At 46.6% G+C, this 16,464-nt stretch overlaps 1 long non-coding RNA gene across 1 annotated transcript in view; it reads left to right on the top strand.

The window, feature by feature from the left end:
• The window catches only part of LOC132531348 (uncharacterized), a 56,600-nt gene extending 40,786 nt beyond the window's left edge, over positions 1-15,814 (top strand). The window contains exons 2-3 of the long non-coding RNA XR_009544069.1: positions 11,891-12,105; positions 15,539-15,814. This is a non-coding gene — a long non-coding RNA (uncharacterized LOC132531348). The remainder of the gene's footprint in view (positions 1-11,890; positions 12,106-15,538) is intronic.
• The last annotated feature ends 650 nt before the right edge of the window (positions 15,815-16,464 follow it).

Here is a 16,464-nt window from a genome sequence, read left to right as displayed (position 1 = left end):
GGAGTGCCTCTGACAGCCTCTTTATCACTGTGAGTTAGTGTTATGAGGCCACAACAGGGAAGGACATGGATGACCATAATGGGTGTACCTTTTCTTTTATTACATCTTTGGACTTTCCAAATAAATTGCAGAGTTCTCATTCATATCGGAACATTTTCCATGAAAACATAGCTAATTAAAATTGCCCAGAAATGTCCCGTTGCCTCCCTGAGTGGTCTGGCTGGATTTGTTTTCCCCCTGCAGGCAAGGAGATTTAGTCCCATAGCAGGGGTTTCCAGTGTCATGTTGACAGTCTTGAGATAATTCTTCCTGGCTTCATGTACTGACCTGCTTTTCAAATAGTCCTGTCTCACTGCTAGGTAGGCAAAGTCATATTTTCATCACGAGGGAAGAGTGCCTCTTCTCAACGTGAAAGGATCGTGCTCCACAGAGTAGTGATTCTGTGACCGAAGCTCCTTTCCCCTTTAATTTCTACAATTGCTTTTTAAAAACTGCATGGAATAAGTACCTGAATCAGAAAGGAGGCCCCGTCTTCCATCAGGTTCTCTGGGGAGGAACCTCGGTGTCTGTGTGGATTTCTCCTCCATCCCTCCCTCCCTCCCTCCTTCTTTTCTTCCCAAACGTCTCCTCTTCCTCCTCTCTTTGTCCTCTTGCTTTTTTTCCCAGCCCCTCGTCTTTTCTTTTTTTTTTTTTTTGCGGTATGCGGGCCTCTCACTGCTGTGGCCTCTCTCGCTGCGGAGCACAGGCTCCGGACGCGCAGGCTCAGCGGCCATGGCTCGCGGGCCCAGCCGCCCCGCGGCACGTGGGATCTTCCCAGACCGGGACACGAACCCGCGTCCCCTGCATCGGCAGGCGGGCTCTCAGCCACTGCGCCACCAGGGAAGCCCTCGTGTTCTCTTTTTTATGTACTTTTTTTTTTTTAAATGTACATAAATTGCTTTAAAAAATACAGGAAAAATTATTTTCGTATTTTTGCTTGAAAAAAAAAGACAAGAATTAAACACTGAAACCACCCCTTAATATATTAATGTACAGGAAGAGAAGAAGGCCAAGGGAAGCAGCAAATAACAGAAGCAGAACTATTTTATTATTTTTTTTTTCAATTGTGGAGAGACTCAGAGAGGTTTGCACTCCCACCAAACTGGCCATACGGGGCCCATGCTCCCCCCCGAACCCCGGGAACGAGATGGGTCAGAGCACCAAGAGTGGGAAGGAACAGAAAAGCCACAATGCCCTGGGTGGTCCGAGATGGAGTGCCACCTGGGGCTCACTGGCCTTCCCGGTGACCACGGCCATCTGCTCTCCAACGTGGTACCGCGGGCCAAGCAGGAGAAGAAACTGGTTAAGGAGAAACAGACACCAAGGGCTCCCCTGGGAGAGATCTTGGAATCTGCTAGCTGTGGGGACAGTCTTATCTCCAGACATCACCTCCCCTCCTCCCAACTCCCAAAGTTTGCTCTGAAAAGAGACCAGAAATCCTGCTTGGAGAGCTTCACGAACACACGAGCCTCCCCCAGGTCTGGGAAGCTGAGCCCAGGGGCGGATGACCACAGCCCACCTCCTCAGTCTTTCCACGGAAGGGCAGAGGGGGGCGGGGACGGCAGCCCATAGTGTTTGTTAGCACTTGGTGCAGGCACGGCGGAGGAGGGCCTGTGGGGGACACTCAGGGACCACAGGAGTCTGAAGGATGGAGACCCAGGCTCACCGAAGTGCATGGTGGGAGTGAGGAACCTTCTCCAGGCGGGAGGGATGAACCTATTACTCGGATTTCTTCCTCTTAGCATAAGCTCAAACACCCAATACTGAAGACACTGTCCTCTTGGCTTTGGAAGGCTCCACGGGCAGGAGATGGCAACCCACTTCTTAAACGCTAATGGGGTGTCCAGGGTGCTCCAGCCAGGGTGCTTGGTGCTGGCGACGCTGCGTCAGCCAGCCACGGGGTCCGTTCTGGAGAACTTGCAGTGCACAAGACACACGGATCTGTGGACCAGCAATCTCCGTGGAAGGGACTCCACGGGCTGTGGGGTGGTGGCCACTGATTTAAACAGTGGTGAAGGCGGCCTGGTGAGAAGGCAAGGACGTGGGCGGGGCCAACAGACGTCTGCCATCCTTTCCGACTACTGTCATCTGCAGCCGGTTAAACCCCCTACCCCGACCCCGTGGCTTCCTTCTCTCTAAATGAGGGTAATAAGGGTATCGGCCTCAGAAGTTTGGGCAAAGTCGATAATTTACACCATGCGCCTAGGACAGGACCTCAGCAAGTGGTAGCTGTCAGTCTTGGTCACCCCATGGTACCCATCTGTGCCCACCCTGGACCTGTGGTGAGCCCCAAGCTAGCGAGTGGGCTCGTGCTACCTGACAAGCTCGTCCACCTGCCATTCATGGGTCTATTTAGCAGATTCTCACCCAGAACCAACTCTGACCAAACCCCGTGCTGGCAGGGGACACACTGCGAGCCTGACTGAGCCTGCCCTGACCCTGGTCACCCAACTGCTCGAAGGAAGCCTGAAGCATGAGGCCTACATGTTGCCCGGTGACAAGGTCCATCCTCCCAGGGAGAGGTAACAGGCGGTACATTTCAAACCACAAAGTGACATCTGCCCTTCCATTCAAACGAGGGGTGGTAGCGTCTATAGAGAGAATGGCTCACTCCATCTCCACCAGCGTCTGAGTCACGGCCACCAGCAGGGGCCAGACTCTGGCCACGCCCACGGAAGGCACATGAGAGAGCTGGGGAAGCCACGTCCAGAGAGTCAAGGTGAGTCTGGGTTTGAAGATGGAGACTGGGCTTTGCTTCCCACTGGCAAGAAGCAAATATAGATCATTGACACCACCGCAGTGTTAGACTTCTCAGTGGATCTGAGTGAAAAATGACAACGGTTTCCAAGTGACTTCTGGAAATAAACTGTGGGTGAATAGCATCTACTTAAAGCCTGGAAACCGAGTTTCCTTTGGTTTGTTTTTAAACGCTTTGACGATGTGGTTTGCTTCTCTCCAAGAACAAAAAAGAAAAAAGCAAATAAAGGCTGACAGTGGAGTGTGATCCACATCCAAGCTATTCTAATCGCCTGCCGCCACCTGGGGCAGGACGGTTGGTGACAAGAAGAGACAGTCGGTGAGGACGTGAGATCCATCCCAAACCCAGCGTTAAGAAGAAGAAAACGCACATTCCAGCATGGAGCAAATGTTGCCATCCTTCGGAGGGAACATGCAAATGAGGGTGATTTCAAGGATTGTTTCTACCTTGTCACCAAACGGAGACATTGCCAAGTGCTCGTGGCGGCCGCTTCTGTTCCCTTGAAGCGATTAGGGCTCATCCCCTAGCAACAGGCAGCAGCGGAAAGAAAGCAGAAAGTATTGCAAGAATGTCACCTAATAAACACAGTGGGAACAGCATCAAGGACAAAGGCGGCCCCAGAGGGAGGGACACGCCGGGCAGAGTGCGTCACCTCCCGGCCATCTTGTCTATGCCCGTGGCCACAGGCAGGTGGGAAGGGTCCTGCCGATGTGGGAATCCCTCTGGTGTGCTGAAATATTTGGATGATTTCACATTGGAATTTGCAGGCTCGCATGGCCGCTCTGGATTCGTTCCATCAGAAGTGCTTCGGTGCTATCTCATAACTCTTTTCTTCTGTATTTGTCCTTCTCAAAACCAATCCGTCAAGCAAATTTGCTGATCAGCTGTCCCTGGGACCTCTGTGCACTGGCTCAGAAGCTCAGTCTGGTGTTCAAAGGACCGGGCAGATTGGAGCCTCTCAGAATCTAGAAGCAGAGCCCCCTGGGTTTAGGGGAGAGTGAAACCCCTTTCTCCCACCCTCCTTGGACACCAGCTTTCCTGGTACTTAGGCATTGGTTTTTGTAACTTCCCAAACGAATGCCACTGCACAGGCAAGAAGAGAGCTCTTAGTAAATGAAGTCCAGTTGCCTTTGAGTTTAGAAAATAAATCAAATGGCTATTTCCCACTAACAAGGCAGTTGCAGAGCAGATAATAAGTCGTACCCATTTTTGTCCTCTGCCTGTTCCCTGGGCCCCTGTACTGCTTCCTTTTCTAGCGGCTTTGTCAGAACCCTGGTGGGGATTTCCTCTGACCTGGCTCTCCTGGGGTTGAACGGCAACCTATATGGACACATTTTATGGTACATCTTTTTTTTTTTTTTTTAACAAAATGATTAACAGTGAAAGAGTTGGGTTTGGGGAGAAGCCCTTTTTCAAACAAACTATGGAAAGTAATTGATGGGTAGTGGCAGTCTTAGAAAACACTTCTTTCTGTAACCCTTTAAAAACTCTGTTGCTAACTGCATGCAAACTCCTTCATTAATATCCTGGATCTGGTACCCCTTGAGCTCTATGATGTGAATTAAGGTCAAAGGGTCCCAAGGAACAGTGTTCTTGTTTGAATGTACATGTTGGTCATATAACATCAACAACCATTTCCCTTTCTGTTTGAAAGCTCTGTGTGGTCCCAGGCATGAGGCTCTGTGGTTCAGGGGTGCTGCTGGCTGCAGATCTCGCTTGGGTCTGCTAACAGCTTGTCTTGAGCCTAATTTGTCTTAGAGCTTAATTTCCATTTTCAGCAAATTAAGCAAAATGAAAAGCGGTCTTTGGAAAAGAGTGAATGAGTGACTAATCCATTCTTCAAACATCTTTCTTGTGATAGTTAAATGGTGGTGATTCACTAACCCAACTCTTGATAAAATAATAAAGCATGAATTTACGGTCACTAAACAGTCTGACAAAACTACCAAACCATGTACCTGCTTGAAGATGCCTAAAGGCCGATGTTTCTCTGGATCTTTTTGCTGCTCCTTTGATGGGACTTTTACTGAGACGGCTCTAGCTTTCATCATGGTAAAACTTTTGGTGTCACTCTGGGTTTTCTTCGTCTTGGACAATGTTAAGTGTTAAGTGAAGGGCACCCCGTCTTATCAGAATGTTTTTTCCAAGACATGCAGCAGGAAGTAGTGGGCTAAAGGTTTGGACCCCTCTCTATTTCAGGAAACATCATGCTTGTCAGTAGTAACTCTGTCCCTCCGTGCTCTGTTCACCGTGGTTTTCTTGCTCTGTCCCCATCCCTGTGACTCGGTGTGAAAGCGGGCTTCGATTCCACTTTGTCACCCACGGCCCCACTTTCTTTTTAGTTGATCTTAGGTAAGGAAGTGAGAGGACATGGAAAGGATTTGTGTTTTGTAAATAAGAGTTAAATCTTTGCAGATTCTGAGGCTGGAAAGCAACAAAACAAGATTTGCTAGCAGAAGTGGTTACTTCTAAACTAAGTATAGACTGGAGATAAATCTGACAGCCTCTGACATCTTTAAATGTCAACTGCACCGCACAGCCCAGATGACATCGTACCTAATGATCGAACTCCCTTTAAAATATACTTCATGTAAATACATTTTTTGTGAAACCACAAGCTGTTTCTCTCAGTTTTGTTTTCAGCTGGCTTTGATAAAGACATTGGTTGGCATCTTACAGCTAATTAAACAGCTTTCAAGCCAACATCATTGAAGAGTTTTAGACTCAAAAATATACTATACTATTCATGATCCAGGGGGTGTTCACGATGTTTTTTAATGGTGCTAACAGACCCTGTCAGAGGAGAATCATTTAGCTCAAACTCGAGTTTCCAACACAAATCGTCCTATTTCTGATGCTGCAGTTACAGGGTCTGATCTCTGTCAACTTACCAACACAGTAGGTTGAATTCATACTAACAAGAAAAAATGCAATGCCTATGTTCACTTAGATATATTAGTGTTTGTGAGCTTGCACATTTCTTATACTTGTTACATATTTCATCTGGGGACTAGAGAGCTATCTGTTTTTTCTTTGTGGAAAATAGAAAATGGAATGTGAGAGACCTTTGTTTCCAGGGCAAGGATTCTGAGTTTCTGAGCTTTTCTTTCACTCTTGTCTGTCTGGCTTTTTTATTTTCTTTTTGCCAGTTGCAGTTATTTCTAGATTCTGGAAAATTATTACTTGCTTTAAAGAAAAAAAAAAAAAAAAAAGCTTGGTTTTCTAATTTTAATTTTACAGTGTAACCTGTCCTAACCCTTAAAGCCAGATTTGCTCTAACAAAATAGTGTCATTTCATGCACAATGGATTGGCTCTCAGTAAAAATGTGTATTTAATAAATGGGGGAGAAAACCCTTACTTACACTTAGGAATGGCTCTAAATGTAACAATGGTATTTTAAAACCTTGGTGTTAACACATGCATTTTGTGAAAAAAAAGGAAGAATAAGTTAGCTAGTTGCAGGTGAAGTAGCTGTGCGGAGAACATTAATTTATAATATGGAAGAGTTTACCTTTGGATTTTTCTACTTGCCAAAAAATTGGGAATTTTAAAAAAATGCTTTGAATCTTTCTTCACTGAAAGCTTTTGTCCTGTGCTACCCTGATCATAAGAAATTCCCAGGTAATAGGTACAATTGAGGGGGAACTTGAATTTGTTCCGTGAGCACGGCCTTTTTACTTGTGGTGAAACAGAGTTAAAATGACAACGGTTCTGAAGAAAGTGCTTGAGAACCATGTCATGTTTCACTCTTTCCAGATGACTAAAATCACAATGATTTCCAAGTCTTATGTCAGGGGAAGGGGATATATGTGGTTTAAGAGGCAAGCATTAGCTAAGGTCAGGGGTTTTCTGAATGTGAATATTCGATTATGCTGGTTAAGGGTGAGGACAGATATTCTAGGGTAAGATACTCATACAGAAAATATCTTCAAGTAACAAATTCAGGTGATTCCCAGAGACTTTTTATTCCCTGTCATCTTTCATTGTAGGGTTCATTCAAGGTTTTTTGGTTTGTTCCTAAACGCTGTTGTCTTACACAAGTCAGGCTGCCTGCTCTAAAGTGTCAGATCAGTCCCATAATACTGAAAGAGCTGGATCATAAAAACAAGAAGTGTGTAAATTCTGAACCACATGTTAAAACATGTCTGATGTTGAGCAGCCTGACACATTCTCTTGACCAGGAGATGTGATTACATTGATATTGTCTTCAGTTCAAGTTTACGAAAAGCCTTGCCATCCTGTCCCAGAGAGTACTGTAAATTCACAAGTGTGTCCCTCCTTCTGAAGGATTGAAAATTCCTCCAGAGTTTTCTGTCCATCAGTACATGTTCTCAGTGTTCATCCTGAGTTGTGTTATTTGTTTGTAGTGCTTTTCAGTGTTTACCTGGCTGCCCTATATTTTAGGAAGAAATCCACTTTCAGAAGAAATGACTTCGTACCCTCTGTGGGTGTTTACTTTCTTTATTACCTTAAGAATTTTCAAGTAGGAATAGATTAGGAGACTATATATTTGTGCAAAGAACATGGAGGGGAAAGAATTAACTAATTTTTAAATTGTTTGAAATCAGGGGACTGCTGGGCTGGATCTATTGGGGTTTTTCAAATTGTTCCTGTATTTAATGAGCCAAAGCACTGAGTAGTATTTCTTTCTGATAGAGATGTTGAAAACAGCTTAGTTTTTCTGAGTGTAAATAGCAAGGACTAATGCTCTTAGTATTGCCTGTAAAATCTAGAAATGTCTGCAGGCTGTTGTGAACAATTCTGTCTCTTTATGGAGAGTTTTTTGGGCTTTTTAGAAACTCATTAAATTGATTGTGAGTGCCTGAGTGTTATCAGGAAAAGGAGCTTTAGAAAATGGTTTCAGAATGTGTCATTTTCTCCTTGGTTTAATCTGAGATAGTGTGTGGGCATGCTGGTATTTTAAAAGGCTAAAAATGTACATAATGCTGTACCTTCCAATATGAACTAGGATTGCAAACAGAGAAGAGTTTTCTTAAGTCTTCTGTCTGAAATTCTGCTTTTCTTCCAATTAGTTAATTCTTGGATTTTTAGCGAGGATTCTTTCATCCTTTTTTTAATCTTCAATTTGTTGTTGGCATTCAGCACAAACAAATTTTGAAAAGCCATGGCAGCTTTCTATCATTTTGGATCTGAATATTTAATGTTTCATCAAATAAAACCCTGTGTTTTCATTTTAACTAGTTTCATTATTTTTTTTAATGAAATGATTTGTGGTAGAAGACTGCTATTTGGTTTCAATATTAATATATAAGATGAACTACGTGGGTGTCATTTATTTTCAGTAGTAAATAACTGCTTAACCGATTCTTTTCCTTTAGCATAATTCAACTGACTCCTTTAGAAATTTGCTCTTCACTTTCACACAACATTTGATGTGTGTGGATGAAAAATAAAAATTCCATGTTGTATCATTAAAAGCACCTTTCGTGGTGTCATGTGGTCAGAATCAGGGAATGTCATGTAGTTAGTTTCAAAATCCAATCTGTAGGTTAATCATTAATTATTCTTGTTTCCAGGAAACTCTACTTAGGTTATTTCAGAATTTGAATTTGCTAGAATTCTTGTTTTTAATCTTTTATGTGTGTGTGTCATTGTAACCTGAAAAAGGGGTTAATTTAGCAGGATTAGGTACCTTTTCTGTTTGTATTGTGGCTTCTTCAATTACTCATAAACTATTTAGTAGCTAAAATGTTGAAAGCAGTTTGGGAACAAAATGTCTGCTTCAACCATGATAAAATTGGCCACAGTTTGCCGATTGGGCAGATAACAAAAGCCAGCAACACAAAATAGGTAGAAAAACAGTTTGTTCGCTGATGTGAGACCACTGCAGGGCTTTTTGCATGTTTTTTTTTTCATTCTGATGTTTATGTTGTGCGGGCAGAACGTGGAGAGAGGTTTTTGCTTACCCCTCATTCTGATGAACCATTTCAGCTAGTGGATTTCTTTTAAAACTTCAGAAAATAAGCTGCTCCCCTGGCATCTGAGACACATTTGAGTTAAAATCCAGCTTTGCACCTAAACCCCACGTTTCATCCGGGCTCCACCTGCTTGTAAATGTCTCGAAGCTCATAATTGGATCTTTTCAAGCAACACTGTAAATTCCCTTTTTTCAGGACCCAACGTGGAAATATATGGCTGTGACTGCATTTTTGCAAGTGTAAAACAAAAATGATAGTTTGCAGTTTAAAAATAAATTCCCTATCCGAGCCTACAGTGGACAAAAGTTTTAACAACTGAAAGTACACCTTGCCTCTCATGTGGTCGTCACAGACTGTAAACAAATATTAATGTTTTACATGAGACAATACATTTTTTCAAGTGATAGGATGAGATATCCTCTCTCTCCTCTCTGTTGTTCTGAATTCTCATGCCTTGAGTGTGTGTCTGATGGTCTTTTTCTTTTTGTTCTTTTTTTTTTGTTCTAAAAATCAGATACTCCAGGGCATTAATTAGGATGAGGTTTATGTTTTTACTTATCTAATCTTTGTTTTCACAAATAAATACAAATAACTCAAACTGAAACTTGATGGCTTTGGTGATAATAAAGTAGCAGCCACGGGGAAATTTTCTTCATTTTAATGTTCTTTCACAACCCACATTCAGTTTCGGTAGGAAAATTATTAACCTTTTCAACAGCATGCTAAAACATAGGTTCATAATAGACGCCTGAGTATGATTTGCAGGTTTTGGTTCTATTTTGAGATTTTTTGGTGTGCAGAGTTTTTTCTTTTTCTTTCTGTCTTTCTTTTTTAAATGGCTTTCTTTGACAGCGATCGTCATGGCTTGGAGTCCTTTCGTTGGTCTCTTTTCAGTGTGGGCCCATTTTAGAACATTCGTATTTATTTTTTATGGTGGGAAGGGAAGATTCCTATTTCCTATCCTCCTACTGTTTTGTGCTGTGAAAGAGGAAATGTTCTTTAGTCTCATTGTTTTCCCTCATTTGAATTCTTGGGTGGACATTGTGAATCCCATGCCCCCATTTCAAAAAAATCCATTTGAGCCACATTTCAGCGAGGGCGGATGGCTCTGGGTTAGGCATCTGACTGGACTCCTATCTGCCTTGGGTGGCCTCGTGTCAGTGCCCATCAGACCAAAGCACGTCGGGCCAGTTTGGACTTGTGGTCCTGAAGGTCTGCACAGCCACCAGCTTGGATGGAAGGCCTGGGATGGTGGGGTCTCCCTAGCTGACTGCTGCTAGGAAAGGGCGTGGGGGGAGGTGATCATGATCTGGTAACTCCTGTGTCTTGACCTGAAACACACAAGGGGTGGAACGTGGGGTGGGAGAGGCCGACGCGTGGGATGCTCTCGGAGAGCAGTTTCCATTTTAGGTGTCTTCTTCCCCAAGTCTGGCTGGGACAGTCACACCTGCAGGGAGGGCCCTGGATGAGACATCGTCCTACCCCACGCACACTGCCCTGTGTCTGATAAGGCTGTGCCTTGTGACTCACGGTCCCCTTCTTTGTTGCGTCCCCATGGGTTTTAAGTCCCCACCCTCCCCTGGTGCCCTACGCTACCTGTTCCCATAGCCCCTGCAAAGTGGGAATGGAAACTGAGGAGCCCTCATCTTGTCTGTATCCAGTGCCACTTTCAGTGTCATAGCCTGCGTTTGTGTTTTTCTTCTTCTTCTTCTCATACTTCCTGTATGAGGTTCGTTTTTTTAAAATGATAAACAAACTCTTTTTTTTAACCTTTTTTTTTTTTTGACCTGGTCATGTGTTGCCTCCTACCTGTCCGGTTGTGAGCCTTTGGCTGGCGCTGCCCACCTGAACATCATCAGGTGTCGATGTGAGCAGGGCCCCCAAGCAGAGTGGGCCCTGCTCCCCTCTCCTCCCAGGGTGGCAGTCAGGAGGGTCAAGCTGGTGGAGACATTTTCTAGTCTCCTATTTGAGAGAAATGCCAGTAGACAGCTGGCTCGAGATTTCTCCTCAGGCAAAGAGAGCAGGGGAGAGGAAGGCCACAGTGTGGGAGGGTGGGGCTTGGCCAGGAAAGAAATGTGATGCGGAGGGGAAGTCCCGGGTGCAGGTGTAGTATCCCATGGTGCCTGCCCCACACTATACAGATGAGCAGCAACTGGAAAAGGGGATTGAGGGATGAATCATACCAACATTTCTCCCGAGGTCACCCCGAGAACATGTTGAAAGTCTCAGATGGTTTCTGGGCCGCTGGCTTCTTCCTCCCACTCTGGGGATCCTGGGACAGAGCCATCCAGTGAGGAGCTTGGGTACAGTTGACCAAACTGAGAACATCAGTAGATGGCCAACCGGCAGTCACCGCGGTCACAGGGACTTAGCCCGCGGCCCAGGTATCACTCACTACTGGTGATGCTTGGGCGTGCGTCAGAATCACTTGAGCGCTTGTGAAAACAGACATCCCTGGGTCTCATCGCCAGAGTTTCCAATTCAGAAGGTCTGGGGCACACCTTAAAAATTTGCATTTCTGAAAATTCTCAGCTGATGCTGCGGATCCAGAGATCCTCACTGAGGACCACTGGTTAGGGCCGTGGGCCGTGGGTGACTGGAAAACCTAGAAGCCTGTAGATGGTCTCCATTTCCCCTCTAATCCTGAGCTGCTCTTCGTGTGTTCTAGACCAACCTTAGAGGTAAAACCAGCCTTTCAGAAAGCCCTTTGCATCTCTTAGTAATGGTATAGCAAGGTTCCCTGTAATTTTGACCTTTTACGATGTCAACCAGACTATAGATCTGCTAAAATGTTTTTGAGGTTTAGTTCTTTGAAAAGTAGGTTTTCTTTTATGGGTAGAGAAAGTGACCAAGGTGAGGGGGACGGTACTGACTAGCTCAGGAAAGAATCCAGGGAGGCCCAGCCCTTGGGTTGCCCACTCTTATCTCCATTAGTGGAAACCTTTAGTATTAACAGAGGGAGGTATTTTGTGGGTCCCTCTCAGTACCAAAAGGTGGGCAAACTTCTGAGATCTTCAGGGGCTCAGGGTATTTGAATCACCTGTGAGATCCTGTTCATCCCAGAAGGTGGCAGAGTGTGAAGGTCAGGATGCTGGACTGGAGGCGGGGTGCTACCATGTACTGGCTGGTGGTTGAACATCCCCTGCCCCCCAGGTGAGAGAGATTCTCCTAAAGCAGCAACCTGAGAGGGCGGATGCTTAAAGGAGAGCACACATCTGGAGCAGTATCTAGCGGATGGGATGAGCTCAACACATGATAGCCAAGAGGACCCGGCGGCCAAGAGGACCCGGCTGTGTTCGGGGCAGCCCTGGGGAAGGCTCGCACTCTGCTGATGGATTAGTTAAAGACTGAAACTTTCTGAACCACGGGTAAGTCTGTAATGATGCGTGGCACACTTCGTAAAAACTGCTTCTCGGGGAGGTCCCCTCAGGAGAGGTTCTAAGTCTGCTCAGAGTTATGTGGCTTTCATTCTACAAATGGACCACCCTCCCCAGAAGCAAAGGAAGGGGGCCCTCAAGGGTGGCTCCTCTCTCCCCTGCCCTGATGTCTCTAGTAGCACAAAAACTTAATCTTTTACATACGGGATCCGTATCACTCATCCCTAAAATTAGTCTTAAAAAGCGATGACATTTTCTGAGCATGTCCTCTAGGTTTTAACTTTCTGAGACATAAAAGCCAAGGACTCCTGAGAGCGAACACCTTGGTGTTGTCTACCGGGTCCCACCCTCCTGGCAACTGTTTCAAAAACTCAAAAAATGTGGCTTCCAAGCCTGTCCGAATCCAACGCGAGTCAGCGCGAACAGGATGTGAGCGCCTGGCCGGTTGTTTTCCCAAGCGTTGACGGAACCCTTGATGCACAGCGGGCTCGAGTGTGTGTTTTGCACACGGGTGGCTGGGGGCTCTGGGCTGGCTTTTCGGCACTGAGGTATTGGCAGTGTCATGGATGTTACAGCAAACTGAAGTTTGTGCTCCTTGCTTCCCACACCCCTGCCCTGGTACCTACTGCCTGGGAAATAGAAGTTTGGATGGAATCAAGGGCAAATGCCCTGACAGGTGACCCATCCAGTCCAGGGATGGGCATCTGAGATGCTGTCTCTCTCCCCTTCTCAGTGTCCCAGGCTAGAAGCCTTTCCTCTGCCATTAGGAACCAAAAGGGTGTGATCTGGGAGCTGACTCTGGGAGCATCCAGGAGATTGCCTGGGCTGCATCTCAGGCCCCTGATGAGGACTCATATTCACGGTGTGATGTACGTGACCCTGAGGCCATCCCTCGGATCTGAGGGAAAGCGGAGCTGGGTACCCACAGTGGGGAGACCTACTGGAGACCCCTGAATGCTACAGACCTGCAGAAACAGCACAGCTCAGACAAGCTGGGAGTAAGAATAAGGAAGTAACGTGTGACCAGAAGATTCTCTAGGAATGTCCTGACCCAGGGGAGGCGCTGGTGGTCTCCACCCCCTCCCAGTGTCTGCTGGCATAAGGGAAGCCAGATGTGCAATCAGCTCTGAATTGGGGGCAGATCTTTTAGAGTTCCTGAATGTTCCGTCTTGGGTTTCTTCAGTGTTAACCAGACAGCCAGGTCAACGTGAAGTCACTCAGGATTTGACTTAGGTGTGCAAAAGCTCACACACAAATTAGCTCAGGTCTTACAGTGGGAAGCTGCAATTCAGAATCTAGGGACGAACGTAGGAGAGACTCGGGTCTCGGTCCCAGCAATGTCTTTTCCAGTGTGACCTTAGGAAGATTGCCGACTTCCTTGCTCTGTGTGCTTGTAAAATGCAGGTTGACCAGATGATCCTTCCAGCCCTGCCACCTCTCACTCTGTGATCCTGCTCCAAGCCCACGTGGTTGGGTCCATACCGAATCCTGCCCGGGCTCTTGCACTTTGGTTTTTTCCTCCCCACTCAGAAGTAGGGTAACTGGAAAGGAGCGTAGGTTCCTAAGCTGTCTATTTCAAACTAAAGGAACAAGGTCGCCCCTTCCACCCATGTCAGCCACTGATGCATTTCTTAGTTCCTGTTTCTCTTTGCCCACCCAGGAAGGCACTGCGTATAAAATCTTGGGCCCATATTCGGATATTGTCACATTAGAAAATGCTAGCTCATAGAACACACGTCAGGAAACTGGTTTTCCCAGCAGGCTCATTTGAGCAGTGTTCTCCCCAGAACGCTAGCGACCACACAGCCAGGCTCATCCTCTCTCAGAAAGGCCAGTATTTCACTGCCACTAGGATAGGAGGCCTCTGAGAAAAAAAATAACAAAGGCTGCGGGAGTCTGTGCGCTTCAGCTAACTCATACGTGGAGGGCATTTGGGGAAGATATTGAGGGAAAACAATACAGAGTTTCAAGAAATAAATGCAGACTGTCACAACTGTCGTGTGAGTGTCAGGACGGCAAGGACTCGATCAAAGAGAAGCTTTGCTGTCTGCTGCCCTGTGGAACGCTGCGGGCAGAGGTTCCTGGGTAAGAGGGTTTCCACTCCACATATGTATGGGAAGCACACAAGAAACTAATGTAAACGGCTTTCTTTATTTCCTAACTTCTCAGGGTCTTCCGTATGTTACTGTGCATTGCGAGTGAATGTCTCCCGGAAGGATGGAGCTTTTCCAGAATCACGCAGTCCCTCCCACCCCAACCTTTCTGCAAATAATTTTGTGCTGTTAACGAAAGTCAGGAAATGGAGAGGGGCCAGGGCAGCTGGCTTTCCCCGTGAACTCAGGGCTGCATCTCGGGCAGATTGCATGTGGAGGGGATTGCGGGGTCCTCAGGGAAGCTCTGAGCAGTCATGGGCAGAGCCCATTTCTTCTCCGACCATCAGTAGTGGCTGGTCAGAGAACATGGCTGGGAATAGCAGGCAGGCATGGATTTGACCTTGCTCCCATGGCAGTGCTGTCTCCACCCCTCTCTTCCTACTCCAAGCATCTGAGCGGCAGATTTAAGCACAGAGCCGGTCTTTGGGGGAGGTGGCACCATTCGTATTTATGAATCAAGCAATCCTTCTGTCAGTCTCTCGAAGTATCCCTTCATTTGCTTGGGAGAACTAAGAATGAGATTCCGCAAACGATGTGCTGCTTGGGAGCTGGTCTCAAGTGGCAAAGACAGTTTTTAATAGAATCATAGGTTTGGGAGCTGTTCTCAACCCTGTGCTGTCCTCAGGGTCTTTGCTTGGTCAGGGTCCCCCCTCTTACCATCTCTCCTTCCCTCCACCTCGCTGAGGCTGCTTGGTACAAGCTTGTCTGATCACGATGCTGTGATGTCCTTGGGAGCCCAGCTCTCTTGGATGGGAAGAGGAGAGGGGACCAGAGGTTCAGCCACCATCCCCCTCCTCCATCCTCGTTGGACCGCAGTTCCACGGTGACCTCTTTTAAGTCTCTTTGGACCCCTGGGGAGAGGTGTTCAGGACATCACCTGGGCAAACACCAGAGTTGTCCTGAGAGTCCTATGTGACTTCAGCTAGACCAACAGGAGCACCTAGGGGAAGGGCCTCGGTGTGCCCCAGGCTTAGACCTGGACCCGGAGGGGCAGAACTGACTTCAACTTTTCAGTAAACAGGCAGTGGGCTTCTGGGAACATCTGCCTTCACAGTGTCTTGTGAATTATTTTTAAACCGATGCCCCGCCCCCCATCCCCACCGCAATCTTTGTTGATTATCACTGTTTGAATAGATGCTGATAATTTGATTCCCCATCTTACTGTGGCATTTAAGATCTGTCTTTCCCTTTTCGGTTTCCATGTACTGGAGTGACTGTGTCTCAATGCGGTTGGCAGTGACCTGTGTTTTTCGTGCATGTTTTTGTTTCAGAATAACTGGGAGATTAAACAGGAAGCTTTATGACACACTTGCTCGAAAATGACACAGGCGCCGAAAAACCAGGACTCAGCCCCCTGCAGCACCTCTACCTGCTGCCCACGGCCGAGTGCAGGGGAAGGGCTGGCCCTGGGACCTGACTCCATCTGCCTTGGACTCTAAGGGCCTCCACATTCCGTGATGATGTCTCTGCGATATTGTGGTTAGGGTCTAGTCTGGCCAGTCTCTGTGTGTCTTCATCCCTTTTCCTTCATTAAAAGCATAACTAAAGAAAAATGGATTGTTTGCTTATTGGTTATGTTTAAATATTGATAGAAAGGTTACCAGATAACATTTGAGATGCGTTTCTCTAGGACCACAGGGCAACGCTGCCGTAACCACACAGATCATTATGACAGCGTCTAGAAGAAGCGTGTTGAACTTGAATCACTTATTACTCAGACGTATATCTGGGTCACAGCCCAAAGGTCCCCAACTCTGAGGGGTCTCTCTGACCACCTGTCCTGAGAGACCCGCCCCCCCCACACAGTTATCCTGTTTTTTCACTTATTAATTAGCTGTCACCCTTCACCTGCCCCTCAGATTTCAGCTCTATAAAGGCAGGTTCTAGTCTGTCTTATCCCTCAGTCTGTCCCCAGCACCTGACACTCCGCTCAGTGATGATGTGTTGACCGGATCCATTATCTTCCTGCTTCTCAGAGCAACGATGTGAAGCTGAGCAGCCCAGTATCCTAACCACAGTTGGGTGGATGAGGAAGTTGCCAGTCCCTTTACTCTGATGAGCTAAGGAGGTAAACAGAGTAGCCTTGGAGAGGACCCAGGCTTTCTGCCGGCCACCGCCCAGCAGGAAAGTTTGATCGTGAGCTTTCTGCCCTCTGAATATTCAGATTCTCATCTGAAACCAAGCTTTGCATTGCTAA

Source organism: Lagenorhynchus albirostris, chromosome 13 (assembly GCF_949774975.1).
Source record: "Lagenorhynchus albirostris chromosome 13, mLagAlb1.1, whole genome shotgun sequence".
NCBI lineage: Eukaryota > Metazoa > Chordata > Mammalia > Artiodactyla > Delphinidae > Lagenorhynchus > Lagenorhynchus albirostris.
This window is presented reverse-complemented; position numbering and strand designations above follow the sequence as displayed.